General features: G+C 37.2%; 1 protein-coding gene across 9 annotated transcripts in view; it reads right to left on the bottom strand.

The window, feature by feature from the left end:
- Nucleotides 1-19,987, bottom strand: part of FUT8 (fucosyltransferase 8) — a 319,526-nt gene that overhangs the window by 204,397 nt on the left and 95,142 nt on the right. For 5 of the 9 annotated variants that reach the window (XM_027111525.1, XM_027111522.1, XM_027111521.1 and 2 more), the window contains one exon: nucleotides 322-409. The exons of 3 other annotated variants lie outside the window; for them this stretch is intronic. The gene's annotated coding sequence lies outside the window, so the exon portion shown is untranslated. Of the gene's footprint in view, nucleotides 1-321; nucleotides 410-1,418; nucleotides 1,465-19,987 lie in introns of those variants that run through there. One more of the 9 variants, XM_027111523.1, reaches the window with a different exon arrangement.

Genomic DNA, 19,987 nt, shown 5'->3' with positions numbered 1-19,987 from the left:
ATATATGTAAAAATAAACTATTCAGCTGAGAATGGCTATGTAAAAGGGACAAGATAGCCTAGCAGACACAGCACAGAACATAGTCCTGCTCCAAAAAACTGTATGATTGTTTTGAAAGTCATCGTATCATCTCTAGAGCTGAAATAATATAGACTCAGTGGAATCTTTTGAGGAATAACGATGTGACATAAATAAATAATACAGTTTCTTCTGGGTGAGAAAACACTACCTAAAGAGAAAAGGGTTTTCTAACCTTTTAAAAGAGAAAATTTTGATTTATTTACAAAGTTACTTAAATATCAAGCGTGAAAAATGGCTTACCTTTCTTCCCCTAGAACATAAGATGACGAAATCACATATTTCCAATGGAAGATATTACTGCTTGAATCTGGGTCACTAAAATTACCAACTGTTTAAAATGAGACAAAAGAAAGCAGTAACATTAATTATCTACAACTATACATTTTCTTTGTTGTTAACATAAAACTTACTTACACGAAACCTCAAGGCCCCTCAGGCCTTGAAGTGATATATGTCCCTAGGTTTGAACTCTCCAGGGAAATCTTTGAAGCAAAGATTGGACAAATAGTTAAAACTATTTAAACAATTCCTGTTCACGAAATGTAAATGGTTTTCTTAACTAAAAAAATTTTTTTAGTATTTACTGTTATCACCTTACTTTAATCCTTTTCCCTAAAAAGGAAAACATTAAAGTCCAGCTAATATAAAAAGGCCTCACTGTTTTGTTTTGTTTTGTTTTAAAAAAAAAGGGGGGGGGAGAGGAATATTTAAACAGCTTCAAGGACAAAAAGCATGTTCTAGACCAGCTCTTATTTACAGTTCCTCATCTAGAATTCAACTAACATCCAACTGCAGCAATCAGCCAAGCTTGGCAAATTAAAATAACAGTAATTTTGACAGATTATCTTCTATAAATATTCAAATATGGACGTTTGTGTGCATGCAAGGGTCTCTATATGCCAATCAAAATGCTTTGTTTAGGATCCTAAAATTGAGCATTTTTTCACCCCTCGTTTCTGTAGGGGTGCCCTGAATCCTTAACTTTCATTTTAACTCTTTCACCTCAACCGATAAAGAGGCCAATTATTTCAATTCCGTGACCTGAATTGTATTATCTACAGCCTGAATTTAAAAAATTTAAGAGTAACATTCATAAAAAGACAGAAACAAAGAACCTAGGATCTTAAAACCTAGGTCTGTAAAGACAAAAGGAAAGATCCAGGAATTGGGGTTAGTGGGGATGAGGGAGGTAGGCAGAGGATCTTGAAGGATGGCAACTGAATAACTTTTTAGTCATGTGATCAGGTATGCCTTGGTAAAGTAAAATCCAAATGTAAAGAGCAATTAATAACTTCATAAATTTGGGCTGTATGCAAAGTTCAATTAAGGTAGATTACCATTTATTTGGCTCAAGGAAAGAAGATCCTCTGCTTTGATGACAACCTGAAGTACATCAAAGTGTCAAAAGTGGAAAAATGCATTTAGTATGAAATTCAAACCAAATTTTTAAAATCCATAGATAGCCCTATTTAATCAAGAATAATGGCTTTAGTGAACACAAGCTATCTGATGCATGAATTTTCTAATTGTCCTCCTATCCTATCTCCCATTAGTTTCCCTTAAACATATACACAATTACTGAAAAGCCTCAGATGTTCCAGGAAAACTACAAGTGATTGGCATGCCTCTGCGTCCGGAGCAGCATCAAAATTATGGAAGAAAAGTCAACCTATTCTGAGGCACTGTCCTTCTAGTGCCACCTGGAAAGAAATGGCTATAAATACCTCTACTAAAATTGCTCAAAACATTTCTAGAAAGTGGCCTTGCAAGAAACTCTTCCTTAATGATCCACTCCTTTCAACCACCCAAAACCAGGTCCAACAATGGATCCAAGCCAGACCAGTGGTTTGTTCTCAAAGCAGGAAAGAGAGAAGAAAGTTTGGTCTAGGGACTAGTAGCTTCAGCCTCCACTGGGCGCTTCTTAGAGATGCAGAATCTCAGGCCCTAACCAGTGACATACTGAATCAGAATCTGCATTTTAACAAGATTCCCAAATAATTCACATACATATTAAACTTTGAGAAGCTCTGCAGGAAGAAGAATATTAGAATGAGAGAGAAGGTATAATCTTCTGTTCAAAGATTAGTTCCACTGTAGGCCACTGTTTGGCCAATAAGCAACCAATTTTTAACCTCTGGTTTATCAGACTCCTACAATGTTTGTATTTTGAATAAGGGATCTTGAAAAACAGAAATCCCTTTAGAGTCAAAAGAATGAGTAATGGACTCTCAGTTCCCAAGAAAGGCTGTGACAGTTATCTTAGAGCACGTAGTCCTGTCTCATGCCCCCAAATCACATTAGCTAGACAAGTAATTTAAAAATAATAATAATAACTCCTTTCATTCTAAATCCTAGACACTAAGAGCATGCAGGATCCCTGTAGCTAAGAAAGAGACCAAGAGAGGAGGAGAAGGCTATATGTGCTGGTTATTCAGCTACAGTCTCTCAGCAGCAAATCCACCCTTTAATACTCAGCTCAGTAACGCTGAAAATAGAACTCTGGAAACTACTTTTCTCTTTTGCCAGCTAGCTTCCTCATACTGCCAATGAGAACACTAAAAGGAGAAACTTGCTTTTTCCACTCAGCATTGCCCTAGCACAGGCCCTCCACCCCAGCAGCAGCAGTTGGTGACAGCCACAAGTTTTCTCTGGCTCTCTCAGAAGTACCAGCAACAGCCAGAAGTTTTGAGCCCCAGCCCTCTGGATGACTGATGCTTTCTGCAATTTTTGACTCTGTGTTATTCCAGTGTTCCCCTTTTGCCTTTTCAGCCTCTGACACCTGAGAACCCACTCCCTGTATTAAATTTTCTTGGTAGAAATATCTAGCGTAGATTGTTTCCCTGTCCAGATTCTAAATGATATATCATGACTAGATGGAATAAAATTTCAGCAAGATTTGATCAGTTTGGAAAACTACTTTCCCAAAACATGATAGTCCATGAGAAAACATTTACTGCCTCTCCTCAAAAATATGTACAAGAAGGGAAACAGAGGCAAGAAGTACAGTTGAGAAAGAAAAAAGAGGGAATATAACCTAAGAAAGTAATGTACTAAAACAAATATTATGGTAGAAAACACACTTTAGCTCCCAAAAACATAAAGAAAGGGCCAATACAAAGTCTGAAACAAATATAAGTTTTCCACCTTAATAAAAATCACAGAATTTATGAAGTGGAAGGAACTTTATTCTTCTGCCTCTGCCACTGTTCAGTTTTGTTAAAGCAACTTTATATTGAGTTTGAATTACTATACTTTCAGGAAGCTGTTGAGAAATTAGGGAGAGTCCAAAGAAGATTATAAAAATGATGAAAGCAATAGGAGATAGAAGCCATGAAGAAGGGTTCAAGGAGTCAAACATTTTAGTCCAGTATAGTGTGAAGATAACTTCAAGCCAAAATTATTAGCTGCCTCCTAGTTAAAGAGTTCTGACCAGCTATGCTTCATCATCCCTACAGATGCTTAAAGGGATAGAAGAGAACAGTAAATGAAGACATAAAATGGAGCTACTTAGCTTACTGACTCTCCTTCACATCACTAAAGTAGTAGCTCTTAATGCTATTCACACATGAGAATGACCTAGAATATTTTTTTACAAAAAAGAAAAAAATGATAATGATGATGATAATGTCCAGAACACTAATGCCAGAGATCTGATTTAACTAGTCTGGGGTAAAGCCTAGGCATGTTTTTTAAAAAACAAAAACAAAAAACACCCAAGTTTTTATAAAGTACTGACAGAAGGATTCAGAACCACTACTAGGACATTCTATAACTTTAATACTCAAGTTATGATCTAAAGACTAGCTACATCCAGATTACCTGTGGAGCTTGTTAGAATGGCAGCAGCTCAGGCCTATTCCAAAGCTAGTAGGAATCTACATGTTACCAAGATCCCCAGGTAACCTGCATGCACATCGAAGTTTGAAAAACATTGTTCTGTAACAGTTTGAAAAGGGTGTGAGAGAAAGAGTGTGTGTGAGTTTGTGTGTGTGTGCGCGCGCACGCGCACGTGCACACAAAACTCCAGCCTAAAAATAACTTTCTAAATTAAGCTTTTCTAAAGTTTTAAAATATTAATTTTGTTAACTTTTAAAGTCTATTAGCATCTACTGAGACTACTATTTTAGTGAGTGAATAATAACTAATACATGTTCAGCCTGTACTATTGCAGGCATTGTTCTTTGCTAAATGATTTAATCCTCAACACGTGTAAAAAGTAGATAATTTTATAATCCCTGTCTTACAGATAAAACCGAGGCAAGAGTTATATAAAATAAATAACCTGCCCCAGTTCACACAACTAGTAAGTGGTAAAGCTGAGAACTGAACCCAGATAGTCTTGTTTAAGAGTTTAGACTCTTAACCACAAAAAATAATACTATGTTTACCAATACCATACCAAAACATTTTGAAATAATTCAGAAGAAAAGTATAATTATTGGAAATAAAAATGCTATAAGAATAAAGGGAAAAAAATCAGTGTGCTTTTCTCTGATTTAAAAGGAAAACTATCAACAGTTATAATAGTAATATAATCACATCAATACTGTTACGGGTTTGAGGCCCACACTTAAAACAGAGAGGAACATGACAGAAAAGGCAGTAACTCAGATTACCTGTAATGCCAACACTGTCAATATTTTGGGGTGAGTGATAAACATACCAATACTGCACACGGGCCTCCTATGAAAGAAAAATGTCTGGAGAAAACCACTTTGCTCTCTGTATTTGGGAAATAACTGAAACCCCATGTTAGGAGATACATTCTCCGTGATGCCTCCTTAATTCACCCTGCACTCTTACCGCCACCGCCCCCTCCTCAGAAAAGAAAAGGACATAAGGCTATGATTATTTTTCACAATGAAACAGGCGTGATATAAAATGTAGTCTGATTTTTCTCCTCTTCTGTACCCCACTGCTCCTAACTTCTAAAAAAGTTCACTCTCTGCTTCTGTCACAACAGAAGCAAAATCTCCAGTCCCAGGAAAACCCAATGATTCTTTCGAAAATGCTGAAGACTACTTTTAAAGAAGAGGTCAGACAACAGGCTCAATAAAAGACCTACTAGAAAGGTTTAATAATTCATGTGAATTCTAAATAGCACAACAGAATATAGCCAAAGTTCCCAGAGATAAATAATATTATTGTATTGGCAAACAGATTGAGTTTAAAATATGCAAAATTATATCCTATGAGTATTTAAAGCAGAGCAACAATGTCTATGATGTTTAAGCTTCATTCAGTCTAAGGACACTCCCCAAAAGTGAAGTGTACAATACCTTTTTCATTAACAATGACAAAGCCCTGGTGACCTCATTTCTGAGAATGAACAAAACTACAGACATTAAAAATGGAGTTGCTTAACCCACAGAGTTATTAAAGTGGATGCTGGAGCCAGAAAGATTTGGGGGGTAAAGATACCAATGCAAAGACTCACTGAAATGGAGTCTTCTAAAGACCTAAGTGTAAAATTATGACTTGAAGCCAATTCATTGGTTCCTTTAGGTAAGGTTTTACATGAAGAATCTAAGAAAGCTGAGGTTCATGTGAAGAACTGTAGGGATGAAACTTGACTTCCCAAACTGTGGATCTGGAGTAAGACTTCCCAGGAAGCCAACATAGACAAAACCCAGAAGAAGAGTGTTCTTAGGAGGGAACACAACCGTCGAAAAGCACAGAAGCTGAGCATTCCTGATATGACTCTTTCATTAACTAATATGACTAATAAAGTGACCCATACCAAAACTCCTTGAAAATTTCCATCAGGTTTTAATTATTCATATTAGTTATGTAAATTATTTATAGTTTTATTTTCCTTTCTAGTTAGCACCAGAAAACCACTGTCTTCACCTCTCTACCTATCTTCATAATAGTATGTTCTCAATCTGCCTTACTTTCCTACCTTATTCAAAAAGACTACATTATTTGAATAAGTAAAATATGCTATATTTATGAAAAAATTAAAATATACCTCAAAGAAGTGATATTTACTAAATAAAAGTTGAATGAACAAATATCACTACCCTCCTACCCTCATAACATGGAAAAAATTTAATGGAAAAAATTTACCAGCTCCATCACCAATAAAATAGAAAGCTTATTATATCAAAGAAACACAACTATTTAAAAACCACTAGAATCATTTTTTAATCATCAGGAAGAATAAATTTAAAAAGATGATTCTCAAAATTCATGGTGAATCAGAATTATTTATTAAGCTCGTAAAACTGCAGAATCCAAGCTCCATGACCAGAGATTCTGATTCATAAAGTCTGAGTTTCTAAAGAGGAACCCAAAACTCTACATTTTAACAAGCTTCCTAAGTGATTACCATGCAGATTATCCTTGAACTACACTTTAATATATACTTCACCTTCGAATCCACTGTCAACTCCTCAATAAGTCTTTGAAGTCTGGTCAGAATGCCCACTCCTGAGTCTTATCTTAACAGCCTCAACTTCTACTTAAACTACATGCTTGGAACTAACACAGAGAAAATAATTATAGCAACCAGTTATTGGACATATATTACTATGGGCTATAAAACTTTGCATGATCTATTATATATACATAAGAATTAAATGATATTTTTCATGTAAAGTACATAGTACAGTGTCTGGCTAAAACAAATAAATGCTCAATAGAAGTAGCCGCTAGTTGAAAACTAATGTCCACACAAAAACCTACACATGGTTGTTTATAGTAGCTTTATTCATCATTGCCAAAACTTGGAAGCAACCAAAATGTCCTTCAGTAGGTACTGAATGGATAAGTAACCTATGGTGCATCTAGACAGTGAAATACTTACTATTCAGTGCTAAAAAGGAATGAGCTATCAAGTCATGAAAAGACATGGGGGAACCTTAGAAGTGAATGAAGTCAATCTGAGAAGGCTACATAGTGTATGATTCCAACTAATATGCCATTTTGGAAAAGGAAAAACTATGGAGACAGTAAAAGGATGAGGAATTATCCAGGGCTAGAAGTTGGGGAGAAGGGATGAAAAAGCACAGAGGATTTGGGGGCTGCAGTGAATGTACTCTTTATGATTTTACAATGATAAATACATATCATTATATATCTGTCCAAACCCACAGAATGTACAACATAAAGAGTGAATCCTAAGGTAAACTGTGGACTTTTGATTATGATGTGTCAATGAAGGTTCATCAATTGTAACAAATGTACCACTCTGGTGGGGAATGTGGACAATGGAGGAGGCTATGCATATGTAGGGGCAAAGCATACACAGGAACCCGCTGTACCTCCCTCTCAGTTTTGCTGTGAACCTAAAACTGCTCTAAAAACAACTGTCTTTATTAAAAAAAACAAACAGTAAACTGCTATTATCCCTAACATCAGAGATATTATTTTGTGGGGGTCCTCCTAACAACCCTAAGAGGTGGTTGCTACTATTTCCAAATTGCAGTTAAGGAAACTAAGGTTTAATAACTTGCCTGGGCAAGTAACTTGCACAGAGATAGTTAAGGAGCAGAGACAGCATTCAAGAGAAACCAAGTAACTCCAAAACCCGAACCCTTTACTCTAACCTAACTTCCTGAAGCAGCCAGGCAACAACAGCCACTACAAAACCACTCCAACAGTCATAACCACCCTTTACAAGAATTTTCCTGAGCCATCTCCAGGTCAGTCATGACCTAAGCCCACTCTCACAACGTTCCTGTAAGTCTAAGAATTAAAGAAGGACAGGCATAGGACTCTGATGGATGGCTGAGGACAGGTAATCGTAATAACCAATATTAAGTATGGGTTAATGAATGAACTGCTTTGCACTAAGGAATGTTCTAATAAATATAATACTTAGTGAGTGTTTAATGTTTTCACAGTACTTTAGAATTATAAGTTACTAATAACTCCATGACAAGGGTCAATATGACTGTTAACCTTCCAGCAGAAAATATGAACAGACAGGTTAATAAAATCTAGTCTAAAGTTAAACAGCTAACACTAAATAACTTTAGATTTCATTAACCTGTCAAACTCAGTCTTGGGACTCTCCACAGATAAGGACTATGATCCTTAGTTAAGAGTCTAAGAAGCCACAGAAGGGGTCAATTCAAAATAACTAAGACTTCTATATTTCATCCACACAAAATATGAACGTAATAAATATGAAATTCAAAGTTCTCTAACATGATGTTTCCTACGCAAATTTCATAAAATTTTATGTTCCTAATGATTAAGTTTTGTATATGAATCATTTATTTTTTAAAACACTGTAACTTTTCTCAAAATATCTGTTTTTCCCCTCATCTCAAATTGCTCCCAGGTGGCTACTGTTTTCTTTCTTCCAAGTATATTTCTAGCTTGCTTCTTCCCACAACCCATCCCCCAAATGGTAAGCATTGGTTTCCACAAACCTCCCTTACCCCCACCTGAACCACAACTACATTCACAACAAATAAAACACAATTAGTCATGGCAAAAAAGATTTATATACTGATAACATCATCATAGCACTAAAACTACAAACTCAGAAAATGAAAATTACTGGTAAAAGTACATTCTATTCTGTTAAACTGTACAGAGCAGAACTTGTATTTTAACCCAGTATCTCTTAACAAGTTAACACAAGCCTTACAGCTGTTACTTAGTTTTATAAATCTTACAGTTTTACAGATAACTAAGAAAATTTTTAATGAAATGCATTAAAATTAGGCTCTTAGCCAAATAAAATATGATACATAATACAGGACAATATACATATTTAACTCAGCCAGAAAAAAACACATACCTCTTATTTGTTCACTGTCTTCTTAAAGGAAATAAAATCTTCACTACCTGTCCCATACAGAGAGTCTGATTCACTGGAGTGCTACTGCCCAAGGAACCCCAGTACTACAGGAGGAAGCCAAAGAGTGAACACTTCCTTCTACTGGAGATCTATTCATTAAACACGTAAAAGTATGTATCTCCATTATCTAAATTTTTACAAAGAACACATATTACACTTTCATAGTTAGAAAAGATTTAGTCATTTTTTTATGTGATAAGTTTATTTTGTTCAGGTTTTTCTTTTCTTTTTCTCTTCTTTTTTTTTTTTTAAGGAAAAAGCAGATTTTAGAAATCCCTGCCTGAGGAATGATGTAACCTTAAACATATTAAATCCCATAAAAGCAAATCAGTGAAATCAGTGAGGTTCTGAAGGGTTCCAGACAGAGGCACAGAGTCCCTGAACCAACAGACACCACATTTCATGAGTAAGAACTGTGTGCTTCTCTTCCAGAGCTGTCTACAGAAAAAGCACTATGCTCTTTATATAAAACCAGGGCCCAGAACTTATATAAAGACCACAGAAATTATTTGGAATGCCCTAGAAGTCCCTCTAACTATAACGCACAGTACCTCAAACAACAGGAAGCCTAAATGACAGGAAGCCTAAACATTTGGTAAATCCTTCCCTACCTCTTCTTACTAAGTATAAACAATGTTCCCCCTCCTGAGCAGATTCTCTGGACACAACTGAATAGTGATGCCTTTCCACCTCAGATTGCCCTCCACTCCTCCACAGGGGGTGAATAAGCCATCTAATTGTAATTCAGTCAGAAATTTTTTAAGAACATATCTTTTAATGGTATAAAAATGCACTGTCCATTAAGGTAGTCAGTAGCCACTAAGCATGTGAAATATGGCTAGTTTAAACTGAGAAATGTTGTAAGTGTAAAATACACACTGATTTCAAAGACTTAGTAGGAATAAAAGAATGTAAAATATTTCATTAATTTTTTTATTAATTAGTTTAAATAATATTTTGATATATTAGGTTAAATAAAATATATTATTAAAACTAATTTAACTGTTTCTTTTTACCTTATTTAATGTGGCTACCAGAAAATTTTAAATTACATGCATGGTTCACATTATATTTCTATTGTACAGTGCTGATCTATATAAACTAATGATCATAAGCCCTTACTAAACTTCCTATATCAAGATTTCATGCTTATATAGCATCATAAAATCTAGTCCTTACAAGAGCCTCACCAAAATTCCCTTTCCCTCTGATTTGCATAGTAGATTATATTCAGGTTCCTTCCTTTCTGATACCATCATGCAATCTTAAAATGTTGAATAAATTCTATATTTCACCTCCTCCACCACCACCACCTAAACCAAGTTATTACCAGCCTTAAAGTGTTCATCTTTTATCTCTAATGGCTATCACATTTAGAGAAGGAAAGGCAGAGAATTTTTCCCAGAGGGGCCTCCAAGTTATCTTTAAAAAGCAATATGTGGTAGCATTAAAGGTTTGGTCTCTAGAACCAAAACGCATGAACCCTGCCTTCTACTGTGCAAAGCTCAGCTCCCTCATCTGTAACAAGGGTAAATACTATTAAGTTAGCACAATGTTAAATTAATATTTCATTTAACTAATTTCAATATTAAAATATCAATACCATAGGTTGTTGTAAGATAAAATAAGAAAAGCATTTAGGACAGCATCTGGGACTTTAGTGCTAATAAGTGTTAGCTATTATTGTTATCATTATTTCCTTTTTTGTCCTGCTTCCTGAACCTATCATTCTCTTTCTACTCCTGGCTGTTCCATCAATAGGTTCTCTCTTCAGTCAAGCCTGCAACATATCCAACAAAATGTAAAGTATACACAACAGCAGATGGAGAGGGAGGTCATTTGGGGCCGACAAAAACAAAGAACACCAAACACAAGAGCCCATAAGAAAAGTGTACTGCATCACATAACAGAAAGATTCTTCGGTATGAGGAAAGCTAATTCTGGGACCCTGTAAAAGGTATCTTCAAGGGGGTTGGAATAGATGTTCCTAAAGTCCCCTTTTAATCAAACTCTATGCCCCTGTCAAAGTATCCAACCCAGATGTTAAAATCCGGAACCTATTCTATTGATAATATTCAACAAGACTAAAAACTGTACATTCTTTGTGACACTTTGACTCAGCTACTGACTCATATCGTACACCCAAAAATTAACAAGCTCCTATCTGCATCTATTGTAGAGCCTAAGTTTAGACCTCTATCACATGGCAACCCATGTTAAAAATCTGTCCACTCTTACCTAAAAACTCAAAAAGCAATATATATATATATATATATATATATATATATATATGTACACACATATATGAAAAGGTCAAAATGCTCACTTTATCACTCATGAACCTAGAGCAGATTCAGGTGAGATTAAGGTTTATTCAACCTTAATAAACCTTAATATTATTTACCTTTGTGAAGTCTTCGGTTTTTAAAACAATTTCACGTGATTTCATTTGATTATTCCAGTAATCCTATAGTCACATCAAAGATACAGTCTCATTTTTTATGCAGTACCTGAATTTCAAAAGTCTGATTAATTAAAAATTATTCACTTTAGTATGTCTTAATAAGCAAGCTTTTAGTCCAAGACCATGCTGGTCATAAGTGACAAAAGCCAGAACTGCACTGCACTATATCACACCATGCTAGAGCCTTTCTCAGAGAGAACCCGTAAGGGAAGGAAGAAAATGAAAGAAGACAGTGACAACAAATTTTGATAATGAGATAAATGTATGGCCAATCCTTAAATAAAACTGAATTGCTTTTCACATTTCATTTTTCCTATCTTATTAAAGTCTCAAAGTTTTATTTTCCTTCCTAAGAGTTTCTGTTAAGTTTCTTCCTTTATCCTCACAGTATTAGTTGTACTTTCATCAACAAAGTATACTCCATCTCAAATTTTACCTGCTATCTGCCCTCATACATATAAGCCAAACTATGTTTTAAAAGTTATGCAGTTTAAAAGTTTCCTCATTCTGCTTTAATGAATGTTTTACTATTCACTTGAATTCATCAGTATTCTCTGAAATGGCTTTTGTTCAAAGCTACCCTCTAAAAACAACCTACTATATAAGTTCACATTCTGCTGATATATCCACTAGACTTACGTGAGAAAAGAATTGGCAGCTTCTCTATAAAGTACCTACAATGAACAATCAACATTAGCTGACACTAAGATAATAAAAGCAAGTTAACTTGCTACCTATTGTCACTACTGAGTTCATATTTAGAACGTCCTATAAACCTCCCTTTTAATCAATGACTTAATGTAATTCACCTGACTTCACTGAATCTGTTTCTTTACATGCAATAAAAAGAAAGTTGCTCTAGATATTTGGAATTTCTTCTAAGTTCTAAAGAGTTCCTGAGCCTGGGGATTTAAATCCAAGTTTATTTACCCTCTAAAAGTTGATTTATTATTTTAATGAACATATTTTGCACCTTTTCCATCTACTGTACTTGAAGGTAAGAACTATATATCTTTGTATCCTTACTCCTTTGAACGTGGTGCTATGCACATACAGGCATGTTTCAGCTGCCTTTCTACCTTAAGAGTTGAATTGTTAGCTTTGGCAGAAGACTCTTTCCATTCCCTATGTGTGATTCAATGGCAAATCACTACAATTTCTGAGAAGATAACACTGTAAAATTAGGTTAAAATCCAAGTTATGTTATTATAGCCCAGGATGGATATTCAGCATGAGTAGCATCCACAAAAGAGATGGTAATTAACTGGGACAGGGACACTGGCCCTAAACCTTGCTCTTAGTCACAGTTCTTCATAACCCTTATATCCGTTTCCCAACTGATGAATTGAAAACCAGACCTTAGAATGACATCCACATCCTTAGATCATAAAACTATAGGAAGGAAGAGTGAGGGAAACATTAACATCGATGTGTATTTTACTTCTGATTCAATCTAATAGAACTTGCTCCAAAAATTAAGAAATTTACCAAATTTGTTCTTAGACAAGGTGAAAGGCAATTTCCTATTACAGTAAAATTTGAAGAAATATTTTTTTTAAAACATAGACATAAGGTTTTTTTTAGGTATTTCCAGTCAACCTGTAATAATGTCAACGTTATCTTAAATTTAGACTGAAAGCCTATTATCCCTCTAAGTATTTTTAGTAGATGCCTAGGCCTTGATAAAAATCACTAAACTGTGTTTGGAATACTCATACATCTATAAAATTCAATGCAGAAACAAGCAGACAACAATCGTTTAACTGTGCACAGAGCAGTAGGAAAACAGAAGTTTCTGGGAACCTTAATAAAGAGTCACATATAATCATTACATCCGCATGCAGTTAAACACACGACACTCCGCTTTCGGGAATCCTGAGTTTACCAAAACTTTCACAACTAAATTTGGGTTACTTGGGGTGAGGGAAAGAGATGCGAAAGGGGAGTGAGGAGCCTTTAAAAACCCCTATTTTGACTAATCTGCAGCTGTAATTACAGCTGTTCTGAAGCTTTTCTTGGAACTGCCCAATTACATTTTTTTAAAATAATAATAACCAAAAGTAGTTTAATGAACTGAAGAATTTGATAGGAGGACTTCTTCATAGTTAAAGGCTATTTCTATTGTTTTTGCTCTGCAACTAACAGATAAGGATTGTTACATAAATGCAAGAAGCTTTCTCAGCTTCCTTGAATGTTGGAGTTTTAACATAAAAAAATACATTAGAAAATGCACTGCACTTCCTTCCTTTAGCACTTCTGCAGAAACTCACATTTTATATTTCTCCTCCCTCGCCATGCCATCTATTTGGCATACCTATGAAACAAGTCTATGACCCAAAGCAGAAATATGTATGATATCAATAAACAACACATTGAATCTGTAACAGAGAAGAGCCAATTTTGACTCCATGTTGGATCTATTTCTTTGACTTTAGCCTTTGCTTTTCATTGCTTTTGTTATTATGATCATACATAATGGCCTGCCTCAGGGAACCCTGCCCACCTGTGGATGGCTGCAAGAAAGAAGAAATTAACACATCCCCTCCCCGAGGCTGGCCATTCCAGAAGATGTTTTGCAAGTGATGGCCCTTTTTACTTTACCTCCTCCTGCCTCTCCCTCTCTATTCTGCCTTTTTTACTTTACTTCCCTCTCCATTCTGCCTTTTTTACTTTACTTCCCTCTGTGATTCTATAAAAGAAACTGGCATCCAGACCCCTATAAGATGGTTTTTCTAGGGACCCTAGTCCACCATCTTCTCAGTCTGCCAGCTTTCCGAATAAAGTTGTATTCCTTGCCTCAACACCTTGTCTCCCAATTTACTGGCCTGTCGTGCAGTGAGCAGAGCAGCTTGGACTCAGTAACAAATCCTTTTGATATCATTCCAAATATATTCTCTAATAGTGTATTTACATTTTAAAAAAAAGGTTACATCATACACCAGCACAAATGGAGTTATACACATTGTAGACTCATTTTTGTGTTATATTTTAGATATGATCAGCATCTCAGTTCTCTCGATAATTATTCATTCAAAGGGACAAATATTTAAAAATCACAAATGTCATTCCGGTCCAAGATGGCGACATAAGAGGCTCCCAAACTCACTGCCTCCCACAGACACAATGAATCTACAGCCAAACACGCAACAAGTTTCTCTGAAGGAAATTCAAGAACTAGTGGAGTGACTACTACACATACAGTGAAATGAGAAAAAACCTACATGGAATAGGTGGAAAGACTGAGACAGTTGTTTCGTAAAACCCACTCTCAGCACAGCAACATACAGTTGGGAGGGAATTCACAACTACCAGCTGCTCCCTAAAGAATGAAGAGTTTAGACCCAACATCTAGCACCCCAACTTTTAAGACTTCCATCTGAGGGATGGGCCCCCAAAACACCTAGCTCTGAAAGCCAATGAGCTTGCATCCAGAAGACCCAGAAGCTAGAGCAAACAAAGAAACAGTTCTTGGCGGGCTCTCTAGGGCTGTGGCTATCCCCCCAGGGCTCAGTGCAGAGGCAGCAGACAGAAACAGCCTGAAGGTCAGGTTTTTAATTTAACACATATCTAAGGGCCAACTGCAATCCTCTCCAGAGATCAGGGAGGGCATCAATGTTCTCCCTCTGCCCCACTCCAGGTCGCCAGTGCACACATCTGGTGCCTGGATTTTGCAGCAGCTGCCCAAAGGACACACCCCTTCATAGGCTGGCTCTGGTACCCATCAGGGCTGTGTTCACGGGTTCAACAGGATTGTACCAAACAAAGAAATAGTTCATAACTGGCTATCTCCCTTCCCCAGGGCCTGACACAGAGGAAGGGGACAAAACACCCATCTCCCAATCATTTCCTGAAAGAGACCTAATTACCTACTTTAAAAGCTATTGCCTGAAGGTCAGGCTTCTAGTTTAGCATGCATCTAAGAGACATCAATCCTCCCTGAAGACCATAAGCAAGCAGACTATCTTGCATTCTCCCTGTAGATCACTCCAAATCATGCATATCTCCATGAAAGGAGCTGTACACATCTGGCACCCTCACTATTGTGACTGCTACCCGGGGGGTTGCACCCCTTGATTGCCTGGCTCTGGTACCTAGTCAGGCTTATGTCCACAGGTCCCACAGACATTAGTAAACAAATAAATGGTTCTTAAGTGGCTAATCCCCAGGGCTCAACATAGAGGGAAAAGACAGAAGAACCCAGTCTTTACCTGAAAGACATCTACTTGCATACTTTAAAAGCTGCCACTTTAGGGTCTAGCTTCCAATTAGCCTGCACAGAGGTGCTAACTGGTCTTCCCTTCTGGGACACTTGACAGGTCTTGTCATACGTCCAACTACAGGAAGCCATGAAGAAGGTGCCTTGGACAATCACAAAGGTTTGAGAGACAACCAAGAGCTACAGCTAAACTGAATGAAAAGACTCATCAACTATAATACATGAGGCCATTCCATCAAGTCTAGGAGAGGTGGCTATTTATCTAATGCACAGAAACCAACACAGAAAGTCAAGGAAAATAAAGAAAAAGAGGAATATGTCCCAAACAAAAGAAAAAGACAAAACTCCAGAAACAAAGCTTATAAAAATGGAGATAAGTGATTAACCTGATACAGTTAAAAATAATGGTCATAAAGATGCTCACCATAGATGAGAATAACACATGAACAAAGTGAGAATTACAGCAGAGATAAAAAATATAAGAGAGGGGCTTCCCTGGTGGCGCAGTGGCTGAGAGTCCGCCTGCCGATGCAGGGGACACGGGTTCGTGCCCCGGTCCGGGAAGATCCCACATGCCGCGAAGCGGCTGGGCCCGTGAGCCATGGCTGCTGAGCCTGCGCATCCGGAGCCTGTGCTCCGCAACAGGAGAGGCCACAACAGTGAGAGGCCCGCGTACCGCAAAAAAAAATTAAATTAAAAAAAAAAAAAAAAAAAAAAATATATATATATATATATATATATATATATATATATATATATATGAGAGTACCAAACAGAAATCACACAGCTGAACAACACAATAAGTGAATGGAAAAACTCAATAGAGGGGTTCAACAGCAGATTAAATCAAGCTAAAGAGAAGATCAGCAAACTTGAAAACAGGGCAGTGAACTTCATCCAATCAGAGAAGCAAAGAGAAAAAAAAAACAATGAAAAAGAATGAGTATAGTTTAAGGGAATTATGGGATATTGTCAAGCTGACCAATACACACATTATAGGAGTCCCAGGAGAAGAAAAAGAGGCAGAAGGCTTCTTTGAAGAAAAAATGGCTGAAAACTTCCCTAACCTAGGGAAAGAAACAGACACTCAGATACAGGAAGTCTACAGTGCTTTAAACAAGATAAATCTAAGCTGAGATACATTATAATTAAATTATCAAAAGGTAAAGACAAGGACAGAATCTTAAGAGCAGCAAGAGAAAAACCACATGCTAAGTAAAAGAAAACCTCAAAAGGATGTTCAGCAGATTTTTTTCAGCAAAATCTGAAAATTTTTTAAAGGACAGAAGGAAGTGGAATAATATATTCAAAGTGCTGAAAGAAAAAAACTACCAACCAAGAATACTCTCCCCAGCAAAGCTGTCCTTCAAAGTTGAACAAGAGATAAAGGGTTTTCCAGGTAAGTAAAAGCTTAATGAGTTTGGGGAGAGTTCCCAAGAGGGTGGAGTAGAAAGACCCTGAGTTTACCTCCTCTCATGGGCACACCAAAATTATAACTATTTACAGAACACTGAAAAAGACCAGAACTACCAGAAAAGATCTTCTACAAGTAAAGACATAAAGAAGGAACCACAACAAGATAAGTAGGAGTGGGTGATGTCATGGTACAGTCAAGACCCATACCCAACAGGTGGGTGGCCCAGAAACAGGAGAAAAATTACAGTTGTAGAGGTTCTCCCCAAGAAGCAAGCGGTCTAAGCCCCACTTCAGGATCCCCAGCCCAGGGGTCCTGTGCCGGGAATATGAGCCTCCAGAACGTTTGGTTTTGAAGGCCAGCAGGGCTTACTTTCAGGAGACCCAGACGGCTGTGGGAAAAAGAGAGTCTTAAAGGGCACATACAAAACCCCACATGCTCAGGGATCCAGGGCAGCCAGGGAAGAAGCAGTAATTTGAAAGGAGTCTGCATCAGACCTACCTGTTGTTAATCTTGGAGAGTCTCCCAAAAAGGAAGGAGGCAACTGGAGCAGACACTGGGGACACAGACACTGGAGACAGACATTTTGGGGAGCTCCTTCTACCACGTGGACACTGGTGCTGGCAAGCATCATTTTGGAATCCTTCCTCTAGCTTATCAGCCTCAGGACCCAGCCCTGCCCCTGCTGACAAACCTGTAGGCACCAGTATTGGGACACCTCAGGCCAAGCAACTAATTGGGAGTAAACACATTCTCATCCACCAGCAGGCAGGTTGCCTTAAGATTCCTGAGCCCTGGATAAGACCCTGCCCACCAGAGGGCCTAGGACCTGACCACACATGCCAGTGCACAGGCATAGACCTGGGACACCCCCCATCCCCCCCATCCCCCTCCCAGGACCTTTAGCCATAAACCCCAGGACTCAGCTCTGCCTACCAGTGGGTAGGCACCAGCCCCACAGTGCACTGTGCTCTAGCCTCGGGACTAGCCTCACCAACTAGCAGAGGGACACTAGCCCCAAAACAACCACAGAACCATAGCCTGCTGTGCCAGGACTCTGCCCACCTACCAGCGGGCCAGAACCAGCCCTGGGACCAGAATGAGGGGGGCCAACCAGACTGGGGGCAACCAAGCCTACCAGACTACTTACTAGTCAGACCATCACAACAGAAGGACCCATGCAACCCACATAGGGACACCCCTAGAGCATACAGGTCTGGTGACAAGAGGTATCACCTCATACCTGTTAGAATGGCTATTATCAAAAACACAAGTGATACCAAGTGTTGGTGAGGATGTGGAGAAAAGGGAACTCTTGTTCACTGCTGGCAGCATTGTAATTGCAGCTACTATCAAAAGCAGTATGGACGTTCCACAAAATGTTAAAAATAGAACTACCATATGATCCAGCAGCCCCACTTCTAAGCATATATCCAGAAGAAATGAAAACAGAGCCTCCAAGAGATAATCTAAACCCTCGTGTTCATTGCAGCACTATTCACAATAGCCAAGATATAGAAACAACCTAAATGTCCATCTTCATATGAATGAATAATGAAGATGTGGTGTATATATACACAGTGCAATATTATTCAGTCATGAGAAAGAAAGAAATTCTGCCATTTGCAACAACATGGATGGGCCTTATACTAAGTGAAATAAGCCAGAGAAAGGCAAATACCACATAGTATAACTTCTATGGGGAATCTAAAAAAAAAAAAAAGTCAAACTCATAAAAACAAAGAGTAGAAAAGTGCTTGTGAGGGACTGGGAAATGGGGGAAAGGAGGGTAGAGAGAGGTTGGTACAAGGGTACGAACTTTCAACTATAAGATAAAGTCTGAGGATCTAATGTAAAACATGGTTACTATCATTGATAACACTGTATTGTATAACCGTAATTTGCTAAGAGAGAAAAATGTTCTCACACACACACACACACAAAAAGATAAATAGATAAATAGGTGAGGTGATAGATGTGTGAATTAACTAGATGGTGGGAATCCTTTCATAATATATACATAGATCAACTCACCATGATGCATGTACACTTTAAATATTTTACGATTTTATTTGCCAATTATACCTAAATAAAGCTGGGGGGAAAGTAATAAAAAAAATCACAAATTTATGGAACTTTCTAAATAACTGATTTGTTAATTTTAAAAATGTCCTAAACATCTGAGATTTTACATAGCATGTTTTTATTTCTGTCTCTGGGTAACAGGAATTTCTAGAAAAACATCAAGAGTAAATGAAGATACTTTCTTGAGAAGAAATAAAAAAGGATGTCTTTCAGAGTTCCCAACATTTAAAGATAGGGAGACTAAAAAAGATACTTCCCAGAAAATTAAAGAAAGCTAAAGTAGTGAACATTTGCTTTATATTGATATTATCAAATGTTACAAGTGGAGGAGAATGTCGTTTAGGGAGCAAAGTAATATATTACGAAGGAAAGGTTTTTGCCAGTGACTTACTATTTAGATGTAGATAAATCTGTTCTCTAACTTCCTCTGAATATCAAAAAGAGAAAGCTACATTACTGAAATTTTTGTGATCTTATGCAGAACAAAAAAAAATAACTTTCTCATAAGTTATGGAAGAGTACTTAAGTACACATGGTAATACTAAAATACTGATTACATCTGACACATTTACCCTGAGAGCTTCACAGTATATCAAATATATTTTCCATAGTTATGGTAAGCATATCCATGTAGAAATAGCAGATATACTAATCTTCATATTTTTTTTCATTCAAGCTGGTTTGAAAAGTACAAGATTTGTGGTGAGCTTGATCAGGAAAGAATAGGAAACTCACTTCTCTTTCTATATTCTGAAAAGGTAGGAAGAAATGCCCCAATAATCCTAAATATGATGGCTAAACAATGATATTTTCCTAAAGTCTAAAGAGGCCAATGTCTTCCATGGATGCTTGTACTTAAACTGAAAGGTAAGCAAGCATTACAGGAAGAACACAGGGAGCCACAAAGCAAGA

The sequence above is a fragment of the Aethalodelphis obliquidens genome, unplaced genomic scaffold (assembly GCF_003676395.1).
Source record: "Aethalodelphis obliquidens isolate GAN/ISIS:26980383/991018 unplaced genomic scaffold, ASM367639v1 scaffold10, whole genome shotgun sequence".
NCBI classification, from domain to species: Eukaryota; Metazoa; Chordata; class Mammalia; order Artiodactyla; family Delphinidae; genus Aethalodelphis; species Aethalodelphis obliquidens.
This window is presented reverse-complemented; position numbering and strand designations above follow the sequence as displayed.